Raw genomic sequence first — 18,997 nt, 5'->3', positions numbered from 1 at the left:
TTTAGTTCAGTCAGTATAGGTTTGGAGGGCTGAAGGGCCTGTTCTGTACTGTAACTTTCTTTGTTCTTTTGTTTTATTGTTGTGATAATTACCAGTGGCAGAGTCAGACTAGCGCTCAATAAATAGCAATACCTTGAATTGAAGTGAACTTTACTGCATTTATGCAACAATTGATATAAAGCCATATATTGCATCACTTCTTCAACACAGATGTATATAGCATGTCAGACTAACTCTATTCTCTCTCAATAATATGATCCATGAAGTTTGTGCTTTAAGTAAATTCATTTATTTGTGAGATATTTCTCTCCCTTTTATCATGATGCCTCTGTGCCATTTACTTTTCATGGTCAAGAATTCTGTAACCCAGGGGGCTGTGGAAGCATGGTCATTGAGTATGTTCAAACAGATTTATAGATTTTTGGATATTAATGAGATCAAGGGATATGGGAATAGCATGGGGAAATGGCTTTGAGATGAATGATTAGCTATGATCTAATTGAATGGCATAGAAGGAATGAAAGGCTGAATGGCCTAGTCCTGCTTCCATGTTCCTAAATATTCTGAAGAAATTGTCCTTGAAACAGAGTCCAGGAATTGGTCTCTGCTGCTGTATAGCTGACAGTTAAGAGCCTGTCAGGAAGCAGAGGTGGTTTTAAGTAATTTGTGTTTGTACTGTTGGATATTATTTAGTGTTCCTGTGTAAGAAAGCGCAAAACTCCAGTTAGACAAATGTAGATCCTTTACAATCTGAAATGGGAGAATTTATCATAAAGAACAAAGAAATGATATGACAATTAAACAATTGTAATAAAAAGGAATAACGTTGGATATACTCAGCAGATCTGGCAGCATCTGTGGAGAGAAACAGATTTCAGACTTAAGTTATTCTACAGAGCTGTAGGTTAGTGTGCAAAGTATTGACATAGATTAAGAATTATTTACCAGACAGGAAACAGAGTAGGGATAAATAGGTCCTTTTCAGAGTATCAGGTGATGACTAATGAGGTACTGCAGTGCCTGGGCCCAGCTGTTCACAATATATATCGATGATTTGGATGAGGGAAGCAAATGTAATATTCCCAAGTTTACTGATGACACAAAGCTTGGTGGCAATATGAATAGTTGAGGAGGGTGTTAAGTGGCTTCAAAGTGATTTTGACAAGTTGAGTGAGTGGGCAAATACATGGCAGATGCAGTTTAACCATGAAGTAATTCACTTTGGAAAACAGAATGACAGAGCATTTTTAAATGGTGATAGATTGAGAAATGTTGACATACAAACTTATTGAATGGCAGGGCAGGCTCGAGGGGCTAGATGGCCTACTCCTCTTTCTTATGTTCTTAAAGGGATCTGCACCTCTGAAAGGAAGCATGCAGGTACAGTTAAGAAGGCAAATGGTATAGAATTTCTACATTTGCAGAAAGAGGCCATTTCACCCATTGAATCTGCACCAACTCTCCAAAGAGCATCCCACCCAGTCCCTCCCCTCTGCACTATCCCTGTAATTCTGTGCATTTAGCATTGCCAGTCCATCTAACCTGCACATCTTTGGCCTGTGGAAGGAAATTGGAGCATCAGGAGGAAACCTACGTGGACATGGGAAGAACGTGCAAGGCTGGAATCGAACCCGGGTCCTTGGCGCTGTGAGGCAGCAGTGCAAACCACTGTGCAATCGTGCTGCCTGTTGTTGACGTTCATTGCAAGAAGACTTGAATATAGGAGCTAAGATGTCTTGCTGCAGCTGTACAAGGTCTTTGTGAGGCTACACCTGGAGTACTGTGCAGTTTTGACCTCCTTATCGAGGAAACGATATACTTGACACGGAGCGAGTACAACAAAGGTTCACCAGACTAATTTCAGGAATGGCAGGATTAATGTTTTTAGGACTTGGATGAGGAGAAACCTCTTCGCACAGAGGGTGGTGAAACTGTGGAATTCTCTGCCAGGACCACTCAACTCCTGATCTCCTTTCAGCCTTAGTTCAAACATGAACGTTGACAATTAAGGCCGCATTTGAAGCGTGCGGCATCAAGGAGCCCTAGCAAAACTGTAGTCAATGAAAATGAGAGGAAAATTCTCCGATGGTTAGAGCCATACCTCGCACAAAGAAAGATTGCTGTGGTGGTTAGAGATCTGTCATTTCAGCTCCAGGACTTCATTGCAGGAGTTTCCCAGGGTAGTGTCCCGGGCCCCACCATTTTCAGCTGCTTCATCAATGACCTTCGGGAGTGGACTATTCGCTGATGACTGCACAACGTTCAGCACTATTTGCAACTCTTCGGATACTGAAGCAATCCATATGCAGCAAGACCTGGACAATATCCAGACCTGGACTGATAAGTGGCAAGAAACCTTTGCACCACAAAGTGCCAGGCAATGACCATCTCCACCAGGAGACAATCTAATTATTCCCTCTTGACATTTGATGGCATTGCTATTACTGAATTCCATACTATCAACATCCTGGTGGGTTACCATTGGCTAGAAGCTGAACTGGACTAGCCATAAGGTACCTCACAAGAGGTTATTGCAGAAGGTCAGGGGACATGGAGTTGGGGGTAGGGTGTTAGCGTGGATAGAGGATTGGTTGTCAAATAGGAGGCAGAGAGTGGGGGTCAATGGGTGCTATTCGGATTGGCGGTTGGTGACTAGTGGGGTGCCCCAGGGGTCGGTGCTGGGGCCTCAGCTATTTACCATTTATATAGATGATCTGGAGGAGGGAACCGAGTGCAGGGTGTCGAAATTTGCTGATGACACCAAGATTGGGGGAAAGGCAAATTGTGCGGAGGGTGTGGAGAGTCTGCAGAAGGATCTAGATAGGCTGGGCGAATGGGCCAGGAAATGGCAAATGGAATTGAATGTTGGCAAGTGTGAGGTGGTCCACTTTGGTAGGAAGAATGGTAGGAAGGACTATTACTTACGTGGCGAAAAACTGCAGCAGGCGACGGTGCAGAGGGACCTCGGGGTCCTTGTGCATGAGTCGCAAAAACCCAGCTTGCAGGTGCAGCAGGTGGTCAGGAAGGCGAATGGGATGCTGGCCTTCATAGCGAGGGGGATTGAATATAAAAGTAGGGAGGTCTTGCTGCAGCTGTATAGGGCATTGGTGAGGCCGCAGCTGGAGTACTGTGTGCAGTTTTGGGCGCCGCACCTGCGCAAGGATATTTTGGCCCTGGAAGGAGTGCAGAGGAGGTTTACTAGGCTGATACCGGAGTTGAGGGGGTTGAACTATGAGGAGAGGCTGAATAAACTAGGCTTGTACTCGTTAGAGTTTAGAAGAATGAGGGGAGATCTCATTGAGACGTATAAGATGATGAATGGGATGGATAGGATAGAGGTGGAGAGACTCTTCCCGCTCAAAAAAGACAGTAGGACTAGGGGGCACAGCCTCAAGATAAAGGGGAGGCGGTTTAGAACGGAGTTGAGGAGGAACTTCTTCACTCAAAGGGTGGTGAATCTCTGGAATTCTCTGCCCGTTGAAGTGGTGGAGGCTGCCTCGCTAAATATTTTTAAGAAGCGGGTTGATGGGTTCTTGATAAGAGAGGGGATTAAGGGTTATGGGGAGAGGGCGGGAAAGTGGAACTGAGCCACAACAGATCAGCCATGATCTTATTGAATGGCGGGGCAGGCTCGAAGGGCTAGATGGCCTACTCCTGCTCCTATTTCTTATGTTCTTATGTTCTTATATATATATATGTGAATCCTATTCTGCCAAATCGGCACTACGTGCCAACAAGGGCGGGAAAACTGGAGTATTTTTTACTGATGCTGACAGCGTCATCAGTGATTCTCCCACCTGGTGAATGCAAATACATACATTGCGCCAATCACACTGGTCGCCTAGCTTTTCAAAGGGAACCCTGAGCTTCAAGGTTGGAGACATGTCCTCCTCCCCCAAAAGCCAAAATGGTGACCCCCCCCCCCCCCCCCCCCCCCCCCCTTGAGGGTAGTGGGGGGACAAAGCAGCTGCTGCCAGGTTGCAGAGGGGCTTCCTTCATAGGAGATGGTGTTTCATGCTGGAGTTTTGTGCGAGAATTGTGTCCAGTAGTTTGGGAAACATTTAATAATCACATGGACAAATATAGGGTCATTAAAGAAAACCAGCATGGGAAAGTCAAATTTATTAACATGAAGTGCTTTGAAAAGATAATACAGTTGATGAGGGCAAAACTGTTGAAAGGGATGGATTTCCAAATGGCATTTGACTGACTTGTGAGCAAAGTTATTGCTCATAGAATAAAAAAGAAAGCAGCAACATGGAAGTGGAATTGTCTGACAGGAAACAGCGGGTAATGATTAATGGATATTTTTCAGGCTGCAGGAAGATTTGTGGTGGAGTTTCCCAGAGGTCAGTGTTGGAACCCTCGCTTTCCCTGATATGTATTAATTGCCCAATGGCAAATGGAGTTTAATTTAGACAAATGCGAGGTGATGCATTTTGGTAGATTGAACTAGGGCAGGACTTACTCAGTTAATGGTAAGGCACTGGGGAGAATTACAGAACAAAGAGATCTAGGGGTACATGTTCATAGTTCCTTGAAAGTGGAGTCACAGGTGGACAGAGTGGTGAAGAAGGCATTCGGCATGCTTGGTTTCATCGATCAGAACATTGAATACAGGAGTTGGGACGTCTTATTAAAGTTGTACGAGACATTGGTAGGGCCACACTTGGAATACTGTGTGCAATTCTGGTCATCCTATTAGGATATTATTAAACTAGAAAGAATGCAGAAAAGATTTACTAGGATGCTACCAGGACTTGATGGATTGAGTTATAAGGAGAGGCTGGATAGACTGGGACTTTTTTTTTCTGGAGCGTAGGAGGCTGAGGGGTGATCTTATAGAAGTCTATAAAATAATGAGGGGCATAGACAAGGTAAATAGTCAATATATTTTCCCAAAGACAAGGGAGTCTGAAACTAGAGGGCACAGGTTTAAGGTGAGAGTGGAGAGATACAAAAGTGTCCAGAGGGGCAATTTTTTTGAGTGGTGAGTGTCTGGAACAAGCTGCCAGAGGTGGTAGTAGAGATTGGTACAATTTTGTCTTTTAAAAAGCATTTAGATGGTTATATGGATAAGATGGGTAGAGAGGGATATGGGCCAAATGCAGGCAATTGGAACTAGCTTAGCGGTTTCAAAAAAAAGGAGGGCGGTATGCACAAGTTGGGCTGAAGGTAAACCTCTGACTCTGTGACCTAGATCTTGGTGTACAGGGCACTATTTTAAAATCTGCAGACAGTACAAAACTTGGAAGCATTGTGAACTGTGAGGAGGACAGTGTAGAAATTAAAAAGGACATAGACACAGACATAGAAACATAGAACAGTACAGCACAGTACAGGCCCTTCGGCCCTTGATGCTGTGCCAGGCCACGTCTGAACCCAAGATATCCCGCTCCCTATCATTCTGGTGTGCTCCATGTGCCCATCTAATAACCGCTTGAAAGTTCCTAAAGTGTCCGGCTCCACTATCACAACAGGCAGTGCATTCCACAAACCAACCACTGAGTGAAGAATCTACTTTGGACATCCCTCCTATATCTCCCACCATGAATCTTATAGTTATGCCCCCCAGTAACAGCTACTTCCACCCGAGGAAATAGCCTTTGAACGCCCACTGTATTTATCCCCCTCAGCATCTTATAAACTTCTATCAGGTCACCTCTCAACCTCCTCTGCTGTAAAGAGAAAAGCCCCAGCTCCCTCAACCTTTCCTATAACACCTACCCTCCAAACCAGGCAACATCCTGGTAAATCTCCTCTGCACTCCCTCCAATGCTTCCACATCCTTCTTATAGTGAGGTGACCAGAACTGCACACAATATTCCAAATGCGGTCTCACCAATGTCCAGTATAGTTGCAGCGTAACCCCACGACTCTTACCTTCTAACCCCTTGTTAATAAACGCTAACACACTATAAGCCTTCTTCACAGCTCTAGCCACTTGATTGGCAACTTTTAGAGATCTGTGGATACGAATCCCAAGATCTCTCTGTTCTTCCACATTGCTTAGAACCTTGCCATTTAGCCTGTAACCTGCATTCAAGTTTGTCCTACCAAAACAAATCACCTCGCACTTATCAGGGTTAAATTCCATCTGCCACTTTCCAGCCCAGCCCTGCATCCTAGGTGGACACCTCTTTGTAGTCTACAAGAGCTGTCCACCTCATCCACTACTCCACCAATCTTGGTGTCATCAACAAATGTACTAATCCACCCTTCAGCCCCCTATTCCAAGTCATTGATAAAAATCACAAATAGCAGAAGACTCAGCACTGATCCCTGTGGTACACCACTGGTAACTGGTCTCCAGTCTGAAAATTTTCTTTCCACCACCACCCTCTGTCTTTTATGAGATAGTAAAAAGTCTGACAACACCTGGTTTTAGTCCAACCGATTTATTTGATAATAAACGCACAAGCTTTCGGGTTAGTCCCTTCGTCAGGTGACACCTGACGAAGGGACTAACCCGAAAGCTTGTGCATTTACTATCAAATAAATCGGTTGGACTAAAACCAGGTGTTGTCAGACTTTTTACTGTGTTTACCCCAGTCCAATGCCAGCACATCCACATCATGACTTCTATGAGATAGCCAGTTAATTATCCAATTGGTCAAATTTCCTTATATCCCACACCTCACCACCTTCCTAAGCCTAGCATGGGGAGCCTTATCAAACGCCTTAGTAAAATCCATGTAGATGACATCAACTGTTCTATCTTGATCTACACACTTAGTTACCTCCTGAAAAAATTCAATCAAATTTGTGAGACAAGACTTTACCCCCTCACTAATCCGTGCTGACTATCCTGGATTAAGCTGCATCTTTTCAAATGGTTATAAATCCTATCCCCCAGGACCTTTTCCATTAACTTACTGACCACCAATGTAAGACTATCTGGCCTGTAATTACTAGGATGCATTCCTATTTCCTTTTTTGAAGAAAGGAACAATATTTGCCACTCTCCAGCCCTCTGTCACTGAGGGTTCGACCTCATTGTTTCCAGAGGAGTAGTTGGAGTGGAGATTCAGTGCAGAGAGCTTGTAAGGTAAGAGGGATTTTTACCTTAATTTTTTCAGAGGTTTTTCTTTCTAACCTGGGAGTGTAAAACCGGAAGTAGGCCCCAGTGACACCTGGGAAGGTTTCTTTTCCCCCAGTAAATTTGAATGGAGTCTCCCCCCTCCCCTCTTCTCTAACCTTAAAAAAGAAAGGCTTGGAGTGAGAGCAGGTAAGCTTTTTTTCTTTTTTCACTTATTCCTCTAATCTAAAGGGGTGAGGAAATATCAGGCAAGATCTTCCGTTCTTTTTATCTAGAGGGAATGGCAGTGAAAGCAGTGCAATGTTCCTCCTGCAGGATGTTTGAGGTGAGGGATGCTGATTTCACCTGTGGGAAGTGCACCCATCTCCAGCTCCTTAAAAACCGTGTTAGGGAACTGGAGCTGGATGAACTTCAGATCACTGGGAGGCAGAGGTGATCATAGATAAAAGCTTCAGGGATTTGGAGACTCCGAAAAATGAAAATAGATGGGTGACAGTGAGAGAGGCTGGAGGAAACAGTCAGTGTGGGGATCCCCTATGGTTGTTCCCCTCAGCAACAAGTATTCTGTGTTGGATACTGTTGAGGGGGATAACTGACCAGTGGTGAACCAGAGTCACCGGACTTCAAGCACTGAGTCCGTTCTTGTGCCTCAGAAGGGAAGGGAGGAGATCAATGGTAGTTGGGGACATGATGGTTAGAGGGACAGATAGGAGGTTCTGCGGCAGCAAAAGAGGCTCACGGATGGCATGTTGCCTCCTGGGTGCAAGAATCCATGATGTCTCGGACCGTGTTTTCAAGATCCTTAAGGGGGAGGAGGAACGGTTACAGGTCGTGGTGCACATTGGTACCAATGACGTAGGTAGAAAGAGGGATGGGGATTTAAAACAGGAATTTAGGGAGCCAGGCTGGAAGCTGAAAGCTAGGACAAAGCATGTTGTCATTCCTAGTTTGTTGCCGGTGCCACGTGCTAGTGAGTTGAGGAACAGGGAGAGAGTGCAGATTAACATGTGGCTGCAGGGATGGTGTAGGAGAGAGGGTTTCATTTACTTGGATAATTGGAGCACAGTTACACACAGGGCAGTTTGCACCTGAACCAGAGGGGCACTAATATCCTGGGAGAGAAATTTGCATCTGCTGTTCGAGGGGGTTTAAACTAATTTGTCAGGGGGATGGGAAAATGAGATGTAGTCCAAAAGCCAGTGTTGAGGGTTGCGAGGTACTGAGGAAGGTATCAAGGTCGCAGGAGTGTACAGGCAGACAGGATGGTGGGTTGAAGTGTGTCTACTTCAAATCAAGGAGCATCAGGAATAAGGTAGGTGAACTTGAAGAGTGGATTGGTACTTGGGACTATGACGTTGTGGCCATTATAGAGACATGGTTAGAACAGGGACAAGAATGGTTGTTAGCAGTTCCAGGGTATAGATATTTCAGTGAGAGTAGGGAAGGCGGTAAAAGGGGTGGAGGAGTAGCATTGCTAATCAAGGATAGCTTAACAGCTGCTGAAAGGCATTTCGAGGGCGATCTGCCAACAGAGGTAATATGGGCTGAAGTTAGAAATAGGAAAGGATCGGTCACATTGTTAGGAATTTTCTATGGGCCCCCAAATAGTAATAGAGATGTGGAGGAGGAAATGGCAAAGCAGATTATGGATAGGTGTGGAGGTCACAGGGTAGTTATCATGGGTGACTTTAACTTTCAAATATTGATTGGAACCTGTCTAGGTCGAACAGTTCGGATGGGGCCCTTTTTGTACAGTGTGTGCAGGAGAATTTCCTGACACAATATGTGGATAAACCGACAGGAGGTGGGGCCACATTGGACTTGATACTGGGTAATGAACCGGGCTAAGTGTTAGATTTGTTTGTGGGAGAGCGCTTTGGAGATAGTGACCACAATTCGCTGTCCTTCATTATTGCAATGGAGAGGGATAGGGTCACACGACAGGTCAAGGTTTATAATTGGGGCAGGGTAACTATGATATGATTAGGCAAGAATTAGGGAGCATAAGATGGGAGCAGAAACTGTCAGGTATGGGCACAAACGAAAAGTGGAGCTTTTTCAAGGAACAAATACTGCGTGTCCTTGATAGGTGTGTCCCTGGCAGGCAGGGAGGAAATGGCCAAGTGAGGGAACCATGTTCACAAAGGAGTTTGAATGTCTTGTAAAGCGGAAAAAGGAAGCATATGTAAGGATGAGAAAACAAAGTTCAGTTGGGTCGCTTGAGTGTTACAAGGTAGCTAGGAATGAATTAAAGGAAGGGTTTAGGAGACCTAGGAGGGGGCAAGAGAGGTCCTTGGTGGGTCGGATAAAAGAAAACCCTAAGGCTTTTTACTCTTATGTGAGAAATAAAGAATGACCAGGATGAAGTTAGGGCCAGTCAAGGATAGTAGTGGGAACTTGTGCATGGAGCCAGAAGAGATAGGTGAGGCGTTAAATGAATACTTTTCTTCAGTGTTCACTAAGGAGAGGGGCTATGTTTTTGAGGAATGAGAGAGTGATACAGTCTGATAGGGTGGAGGAGGTAGATGTTCTGTGGGAAGATGTATTAGCAATTTTGAAAAACCTGAGGGTGGATAAGTCCCCTGGGCCAGATGGGATACATCCTAGGATACTTTGGGAGGCAAGGGATGAGATTGCAGAGCCTTTAGCTTTGATCTTTGGGTCCTCACTGTCTACGGGGATAGTGCCAGAGGACTGGAGAGTGGCAAATGTTGTTCCTGCCTTCAAGAAAGGAAACGGGAATGACCGTGGTAATTATAGGCCACTTAGTCTTACTTCAGTGGTTGGCAAGTTAATGGAAAGGGTCCTGAGAGAGAGAATTTATGACCATTTGGAAAGATGCAGTTTAATCTGGGATAGTCAGCACAGTTTCATGAGGGGTAAGTCCTGCCTCTCAAATTTGATTGAATTATTTGAGGAGGTAACTAAGTGTGTAAATGAAGGTAGAGCAGTTGATGTCGTATACGTGGATTTTAGTAAGGCGTTTGATAAGGTTCCCCATGGTAGGCTCATGAAGATAAGGAGGTGTGGGATAGAAGGAAATTTGGCCAATTGGATATGTAACTGGCTGTATCATAGAAGACAGAGGGTGGTGGTGGAAGGAAAATTTTCAGACTGGAGGCCAATTACCAGCGGTGTGCCACAGGGATCAGTGCTGGGTCCTCTGCTATTTGTGATTTTTATCAATGACTTGGAAGAGGGGGCTGAAGGGTGGGTTAGTAAATTTGCTGATGACACCAAGATTGGTGGAGTAGTGGATGAGGTGAAGGGTTCTTGCAGGCTGCAAAGGGACATTGACAGGATGCAGAGCTGGGCTGAAAAGTGGCAGATGGAGTTTAACCCTGATAAGTGTGAGGTGATTAATTTTGGTAGGACAAACTTGAATGCCGATTACAGGGTCAACGGCAGGGTTCTAAAGCACGTGGAGGAACAGAGAGATCTTGGGGTTGATATCCATAGATCTCTGAAGGTTGCCACTCAAGTGGATAGAGCCGTGAAGAAGGCTTATAGTGTGTTAGCGTTTATTAACAGGGAGTTTGAGTTTAAGAGCTGTGGGGTTATGCTGCAACTATACCGGACATTGGTGAGACCACATTTGGAATATGGTGTTCAGTTCTGGTCACCTCACTATAAGTAGGATGTGGAAGCATTGGAGAGAGTGCAGAGGAGATTTACCAGATGCTGCCTGGTTTGGAGGGTAGGTCTTATGAGGAAAGGTAGAGGGAGCTGGGGCTTTTCTCTTTAGAGCAGAGGAGGATGAGAGGCGACTTGATAGAGGTTTATAAGATGATGAGAGGGATCGTTAGAGTGAACGTGCAGAGACTACTTCCTTGGGTGGATGTAGCTGTTACTAAGGGGCATAAGTATAAGGTTCATGGTGGGAGATATAGGGATGTCCAAGGTAGATTCTTCACTCAGAGTGGTTGGTGTGTAGAATGGACTGCCTGCTGTGATAGTGGAGTCGGACACCAGGAACTTTGAAGCGGTTATTGGATAAGAACATAAGAACTAAGAAATAGGAGCAGGAGTAGGCCATCTAGCCCTTCGAGCCTGCCCCGCCATTCAGTAAGATCATGGCTGATCTGTCGTGGCTCAGTTCCACATTCCCGCCTTCTCCCCATAACCCTTAATCCCCTTGCCTATCAAAAACCTATCAACCTGTGTCTTAAATATATTTAGCGAGGTAGCCTCCACCACTTCAATGGGCAGAGAATTCCAGAGATTCACCACCCTTTGAGTGAAGAAGTTCCTCCTCAACTCTGTTCTAAACCGCCCCCCCTTTATCTTGAGGCTGTGCCCTCTAGTCCTACTGTCCTTTCTGAGTGGGAAGAGCTTCTCCACCTCTATCCTATCCATCCCATTCATCATCTTATATGTCTCAATGAGATCTCCCCTCATTCTTCTAAACTCTAACAAGTACAAGCCTAGTTTATTCAGCCTCTCCTCATAGTTCAACCCCCTCAACTCCAGTATCAGCCTAGTAAAAACCTCCTCTGCACTCCATCCAAGGCCGAAATATCCTTGCGTAAGTGCAGCGACCAACACTACACACAGTACTCCAGCTGCGGCCTCACCAGTGCTCTGTACAGTTGCAGCAAGACCTCCCTACTTTTATATTCAATCCCCCTTGCTATGAAGGCCAGCATCCCATTCGCCTTCCTGACCACCTGCTGCACCTGCAGGCTGGGTTTTGTGACTCATGCACGAGGACCCCGAGGTCCCTCTGCACCGTCGCATGCTGCAGTTTTTCGCCATGTAAGTAATAATTCTTCCTACCATTATTCCTACCAAAGTGGACAACTTCACTCTTGCCAACATTAAATTCCATTTGCCAGTTCCTGGCCCATTCGCCCAGCCTATCTAGATCCCTCTGCAGACTTTCCACACCCTCCGCACAATTTGCCGTTCCACCAATCTTGGTGGATAGGCACATGGAGCACACCAGAATGGGGAGTGGGATAGCATGACCTTGGGATTGGACATAGCTTGGCACAACATTGAGGGCCGAAGGCCTGCACTGTGCTGTAATGTTCTATGTTTTACGTTCTATGTTCCATCTGAACCATTTAGAACACAGAACATTACAGCGCAGTACAGGCCCTTCAGCCCTCGATGTTGCGCCGACCAGTGGAACGAATCTAATGACCCTCTAACCTAAACAATTCCAATGTGATCCATATGCCTATCTACTGACCATTTGAACGCCCTTAAAGTTGGTGAGTCCACGACTGCTGCAGGCAGGGCAATCCACGCCCTTACTACCTTGACCTATTTGTTTGACTGATAAAAGTTTCAATCAATATTTGGAAAGTTAAAGTCACCCATGATAACTCCATGTGACCTTCACACCTGTCCATAATCTGCTTTGCCATTTCCTCCTCCACATCTGTCTTACTATTTGGGGGCCTATAGAAAACTCCCAACAACGTGACCGATCCTTTCCTGTTTCTAACTGGTTCTTGGTTTCCATCTTAGCTCTCTAAATTCCTGTTTTAAATCCCCATCCCTTCTATTTATGTCATAGACAGGTTGGTGGAATGGCGGACAGATGGCAGATGATGTTCAATGTCGAGAAATGTGGACTGAATCATTTTGATGGGAGAAGCATAGCGAGACAGTATAAAGTAAAAGGTATATTTCGGAAAGTGGTGCAGGAGCAGAGTGACCTGGAGACTTAGGTTTATAAGTCACTGAAGGTGGCAGGACAGTTTGAGAGTGCAGTTTATAAAAGCATATAGTATCCTGCCACCCTAATGTAGCATAGAGTACAAATGCAAGGAGTTATGTTTAACTTTTACAGGATACTAGTTTGGTCCCCGCTAGATTATTGCATCCAATTCTGGGACTCCTGCTTTTGGAAAAATATGACAATGTTGGAGACTGTGCAGAGAGAATTTGTGACAACTGTTTCAGGGACAAGGAACTTCGCTGATGAAGATAGAAAGATGCATCGGAGAAGTTGGGGCTGTTTTTCTTGGAGAGAAGAAGATTGAGGGAGATTTGATAGAAATATTAAAAATGACGAGGATCAGGACAGAGTAGGTAGAGAGGAACTGTTCCCACTTGTGAATGGATCTAGAATGAGAGGAGGGAACTTTAAAGTGATTGGCAAAAGTGACATGAGAAAATGTTTTCATGCGGTGAGTGTTTAAAGTCTGAAATGCATTACCAGAATATGTGGTGGAAGCGGGTTCAGCTGAAGCATTCAAAGTGGAATTAGACTATTATCTGAAAAGGAAGAATATTCAGCATCGTGAAGGTGGGGAAAAAATGGCCCTTAGTGAGTTGCTTATTCAGAGAGTTGGTGTAGTTACAATAGCACATGGGCCTCCTGCACTGTAATAATCCTGCAAGAATATTTCTGGAATAACCATGAGGATGGTTAATGTCATACTGGTGAAGTAAGGGACCCCCCCCCTTGCAGTAAATTCCTGTTCCGTTTCTATCATAAAACTGAAACAGGTAAGTCGTTCACCTTGATATGAATAATTTTTCTTATGTTTCCTTTCATTTCAAAGAATGAAGAGCAAAAAAACGTACAGCCCTTTGGCTGTTCAAGCCTGCCGATCAAGATACCCTAATTTTTAAAAAAAGTCCTGTCCGTACTCAGTCCGTATCCTTCTATTTCCTTCCTATTCATGTACCCATCCAGATGTCTTCTAAAAGTTGCTAAAATGCCTGTTTGCACCTCATCCTCTGGCAGCGCTCTCTGCGTGAAAAGCCTCCCTTTAACATTTCCCTTAAACTTTCCCCCTCTCACATTGAATTTGTGTCCCTTTTTAATTGATATTCCTCCCTTGGAAAAAGCCTCTGACAATACATCCTGTCTCTGCCTCTCATAATTTTGTAGACCTCTATTAGGTCGCCTCTAAGTTGTTAAGGTTGTTAAGAAGGCGTACGGTGTCTTGGCGTTTATTGGTAGGGGGATTGAATTTAGGAGTCACAGCGTCATGTTGCAACTGTACACAACTCTGGTGCGGCCGCACTTGGAGTACTGTGTGCAGTTCTGGTCCCCACATTACAGGAAGGATGTGGAGGCTTTGGAGAGGGTGCAGAGGAGGTTTACCAGGATGTTGCCTGGTATGCAGGGGAGGTCCTATGAGGAGAGACTGAGGGATTTGGGGTTGTTTTCACTGGAAAGAAGGCGGCTAAGAGGGGATCTTATAGAAACATATAAGATGATTAGAGGTTTAGATAGGGTGGATGGTGATAGCCTGTTTCCTCGGATGGAGAAATCTAGCACGAGGGGGCATGGCTTTAAATTAAGGGGGGGTAGTTATAGGACGGATGTCAGGGGCAGGTTCTTTACCCAGAGGGTGGTGAGGGACTGGAATGCCCTGCCTGCTGCAGTTGTAAATGCGCCTAGTTTAGGGGCGTTTAAGAGATTGGTGGATAGGTTTATGGACGAAAAGGGATTGGTTTAGATTAGTGGGTCAATGTTTTTTTAAAAATAAGACTGGTCGGCGCAACATTGTGGGCCGAAGGGCCTGTTCCGCGCTGTAATGTTCTATGTTCTATGTTCTAAGTCTCTGTCTTTCCTGTGGAAACAATCCTAGTTTATTCAACCTCTCCTCATAGTCAACACTCGCGAGACAAGGCAACATCCTGGTGAACTTTCTTTACATGTTCTCTAAAGTTTCCACGTCCTTCTGATAGCGTGGAGACGAGAACTGCCACAATACTCCAAATGCGACCTAACCAAGGTTTTATGCAGCTGCAACATGATTTCCCAACTCCTGTACTCAGTGCCTTGGCTGATGTAGACAAGCATGCTGTATGCTTTCTTAATCCTTTGGCCACCTGTGTTGCCACTTCTAGGGAACTGTGGACCTGCACACCCAGATCCCCCTCTGTTATTTCTGCACCATATCCCATCTATGAAGCTGTGAAGCAAAGACATCAGAGGCAGCCTTAATGGAAATTTGATTTTGGGGAGCATTTCACAAAAGCAGAGCATTAGAATATTAGTAAAGCACAGCATAGTGTTTTTATGAACATTATTAAAAATTTCTCCCATTCCTCACTTGACAAGTATTTTGATTATACAGTTTATTTTGGGGGGAAAACTGATCTCAGCTTCAGTGTTGCTCACATTTATGCCGGTGTTCCTATCGAGCCACACACACATTACACCAACTAACACACCGTGGAGCATACAGGGGCCAGAGAGTGTGATAGACATTAGTTACAGGGAGGTTGTCACACCAAAGGTTCAGTCAGGTAGATGGGTGGCCTCTAGGAGAGGCAGGCAGGTAGAGCAGAAGTCTCCTGTGGCTGTTCCCATTTCAAGCAGGTATACTGTTTTGGATACTGTTGAGGGGGATAGCCTGTCAGAGGAAGATACCAGCAGCACCAGGCATGTGGCACCACACCTGATCTTGCTGGAGAGCAGGGTCGGGCAAAGAGCAAGTGAGCAGTAGTGATGGGGACTCGCTAGTTAGAGACACTGATGGGCATTTCTGTAGCTGCAATTGAGACTCCAGGGTGGTGTGTTGCCTTCCTGGTACCAGGGTCAAGGACGTCTTTGAGCAATTGCAGGACATTCTTAAGGGGGAGGGTGAGCAGCCAGAAGTCGTTGTACAGATTGGTACCAACGACATAAGTAGGAAAGGGGATGAGGTCCTGAAATGTGAATATAGAGAGTTAGGCAGGAGGCTGAAGTGCAGGATCTTGAACGTAGTAATTTCTGGACCACTACTGGTGCCATGTGCTAGTGAGAGTAGGAACAGGAGCATTAGGCAGATGAATGCCTGGCTTGAGAGTAAATGAGTAAATCAGGGTAAATGAGCTGGCCTCTGAGCTACAGACACTGAGGCTCATCAGGGGGAGAGAGGGTGCCATTGTCAATGGGGTGCAAGTGACATCCACCCCCCCTAGACTGGCTAACTCTAAGGGTCAGGGACAAGAGGGGGCTGCTGGGAGGAGGAAGGGGGGTGAGGAGCGGAGGCCTCAGCCTCTTAATCTGCATAACAGGTTTGAGGTTCTTGCTTCCAGGCTGGACGAGAACGAGGCAGGTGAGGTTGGTGAGCAAGCTGCACACGGTACAGTGCTGCAGCAGGACATAGGCAAAGAGAAAGGGATAAGGAACGTAGTAGTGATTGGGGATAGTGGGGTGAAGGATATTGACACTGTCCTTTGTCACAATGACAAAGTGCACAGAAGGGTGTGTTGTCTGCCTGGTGCTCGGGTCCGGGATGTCGCATCTGGGCTGCAGAGGAACCTGGAGTGGGAGGGTGAGAATCCGGTCGTTGTGGTTCATGTGGGTGCCGGCGACGTAAGCAAAATGCAGACTGAGGATCTGGGGAGGGAGTATGAAAAGCTGGGAATGGAATTAAAAGGTAGAACCGACAAGGTGGTTATCTCTGGGCTACTGCCTGAACTGTGTGCAGATGGGCGTAGGGTTGACAGGATTAAGGAAGTGAATGGGTGGCTCAGGGATTGGTGTGGGAGGAATGGGTTTGAATTTATGGGGCATTGGCACCAGTATTGGGGTAGATGGGACCTGTTCGGGCGGGATGGGGTTGGTCTGAACCGTGCTGGAACCAGAGTGCTGGCGAATCGAGTAAAGAGGACTGTAGACAGGGCTTTAAACTAATTGGTGGGGGGGGGGGAGGGTGCGAGGGTAGGTGACCTTACGAGGTCTAAAGTTAAGGAGAGTGTACATGTAAGGGAAGAGGCCGAGGATTTCCCAGTAATAGAGGGAGTAGGGGGCGTGAGTATGGTTGGTGGCGTTGCGGCAAATAGGGTCCAGGTGAAGGCTGGGATGAAAGCACTTTATCTGAATGCACGAAGCATTCGGAATAAAGTGGATGAGCTGATGGCGCAGATCGACACAAATGGATACGATCTGGTGGCCATTACAGAGACGTGGCTGCAGGGTGACAGGGACTGGGAGCTGAATGTACAGGGCTATCAAGTGTTTAGGAAGGATAGGCAGGAGGGAAAAGGGGGGTGCGTAGCTCTGCTGATTAAGGATAGCATCACGGTGGTAGCAAGGGATGATATTGGAGCCAAGGAGCAGAGGGTGGAATCGTTGTGGGTGGAGATTAGGAACAGCAAAGGGAGGAAGACGCTGGTGGGTGTCGTCTATAGGCCCCCGAATAATGATCTGGAGATGGGGCGGGCTGTTAACGCGCAAATAAGTGCGGCGTGCAGGAATGGGACGGCCGTAGTTATGGGGGATTTCAATCTGCATATTGATTGGTCGACCCATGTTGGACGTGGGGGGCTCGAGGAAGCGTTCTTGGAATGCTGCCGGGATAGTTTCCTCGAACAGTGTGTGTTGGAGCCGATGAGGGAGCGAGCTATCTTGGATCTGGTGCTATGTAATGAAGCGGGTAGAATTAGGGACCTTGTGGTGAAGGATCCTCTTGGGGAGAGTGATCATTGTATGGTGGAGTTTCTGGTGCAGATGGAGGAGGAGAAAGTGGGTTCCCGGACACGCGTCCTTTGTTTGAATAGAGGGGAGTACGGTAGGATGAGAGAAGAATTGGCGAATGTGGACTGGGAGAGCGCGTTGGAGGGAGGGTCTGTTGAGGAGCAGTGGAGGATCTTTAAGGAGATCTTTCTTGGTGCTCAACGGAAATTTATTCCGATGGTCAAAAAGGATAGTAGGAGGAGAGGTAATACGCCGTGGATAACGAAGGAGGTGAAGGAAAGTGTTAAACTAAAAGTGGAGGAATTTAAAGTAGCTAAGAGTAGTGGGCGAGAAGAGGATTGGGAGAGGTTTAAATGTCAACAAAGATTGTCAAAGAAGTTGATAAGGAAGGGTAGGAGAAACTATGAAGCTGGGCTAGCGCTTAATATAAAAAAGGATAGCAAGAGTTTTTATAAATATATAAAAAGGAAGAGGCTGGCTAGGGTGAATGTTGGCCCTTTAGAGGACGAGAAAGGGGACCTAGTGGTAGGGGATGGGGATATGGCTAAGGTATTGAATAACTTTTTTGTTTCTGTCTTCACGGAGGAGGACGTGAATAATTTGCCGGGTGTTAGCGATGGAAAGGTGGCAGGACTGGAGAGTCTTAATGACATTACTGTTACTAGAAAGGCGGTGCTCGACAGACTGGAGGGGCTGATTGTGGACAAGTCCCCAGGACCGGATGGAATGCATCCGAGGGTTCTGAAAGAAATGGCGGAGGTGATAGTGGATGCCTTGGTGGTTATTTTCCAAACGTCGCTGGATTCCGGGGAAGTGCCGGAGGATTGGAAAACGGCTAATGTTACGCCGTTGTTTAAGAAGGGTGCCAGGCAAAAGGCGGGGAATTATAGGCCGGTTAGTTTAACGTCTGTGGTAGGTAAAATGTTAGAATCTGTCATTAAGGAGGAAATTGCGAGGCATCTTGAAGGGAATTGCTTGATAGAGCAGACGCAGCATGGTTTCATTAAAGGGAAGTCGTGTCTGACAAATTTACTGGAGTTCTATGAGGATGTGTCTAGGGCGGTGGATAGAGGAGAGCCGGTGGATGTGGTCTTTCTAGATTTTCAGAAGGCGTTTGACAAAGTGCCTCACAAGAGGTTATTGCAGAAGGTCGAGGGACATGGAGTTGGGGGTAGGGTGTTAGCGTGGATAGAGGATTGGTTGTCAAATAGGAGGCAGAGAGTGGGTGTCAACGGGTGCTATTCGGATTGGCGGATGGTGACTAGTGAAGTGCCCCAGGGGTCGGTGCTGGGGCCTCAGCTTTTTACCATTTATATAGATGATCTGGAGGAGGGAACCGAGTGTAGAGTGTCGAAATTTGCTGATGACACCAAGATTGGGGGAACGGCAAATTGTGCGGAGGGTGTGGAGAGTCTGCAGAAGGATCTAGATAGGCTGGGCGAATGGGCCAGGAAATGGCAAATGGAATTGAATGTTGGCAAGTGTGAGGTGGTCCACTTTGGTAGGAAGAATGGTAGGAAGGACTATTACTTACGTGGCGAAAAACTGCAGCAGGCGACGGTGCAGAGGGACCTCGGGGT

At 46.2% G+C, this 18,997-nt stretch overlaps 1 protein-coding gene across 1 annotated transcript in view; it reads left to right on the top strand.

Annotated features, from left to right (window-relative positions):
• dgkq (diacylglycerol kinase theta) overlaps window positions 1–18,997 on the top strand; it is a 197,253-nt gene that overhangs the window by 43,838 nt on the left and 134,418 nt on the right. The gene's annotated exons all lie outside the window — the stretch shown is intronic.

The sequence above is a fragment of the Carcharhinus amblyrhynchos genome, chromosome 1 (genome assembly GCF_965287045.1).
Source record: "Carcharhinus amblyrhynchos chromosome 1, sCarAmb.v2.hapA, whole genome shotgun sequence".
NCBI classification, from domain to species: domain Eukaryota; kingdom Metazoa; phylum Chordata; class Chondrichthyes; order Carcharhiniformes; family Carcharhinidae; genus Carcharhinus; species Carcharhinus amblyrhynchos.
The sequence above is the reverse complement of the archived record's forward strand: the minus strand, read 5'-3'. Positions and strand labels throughout refer to the sequence as shown.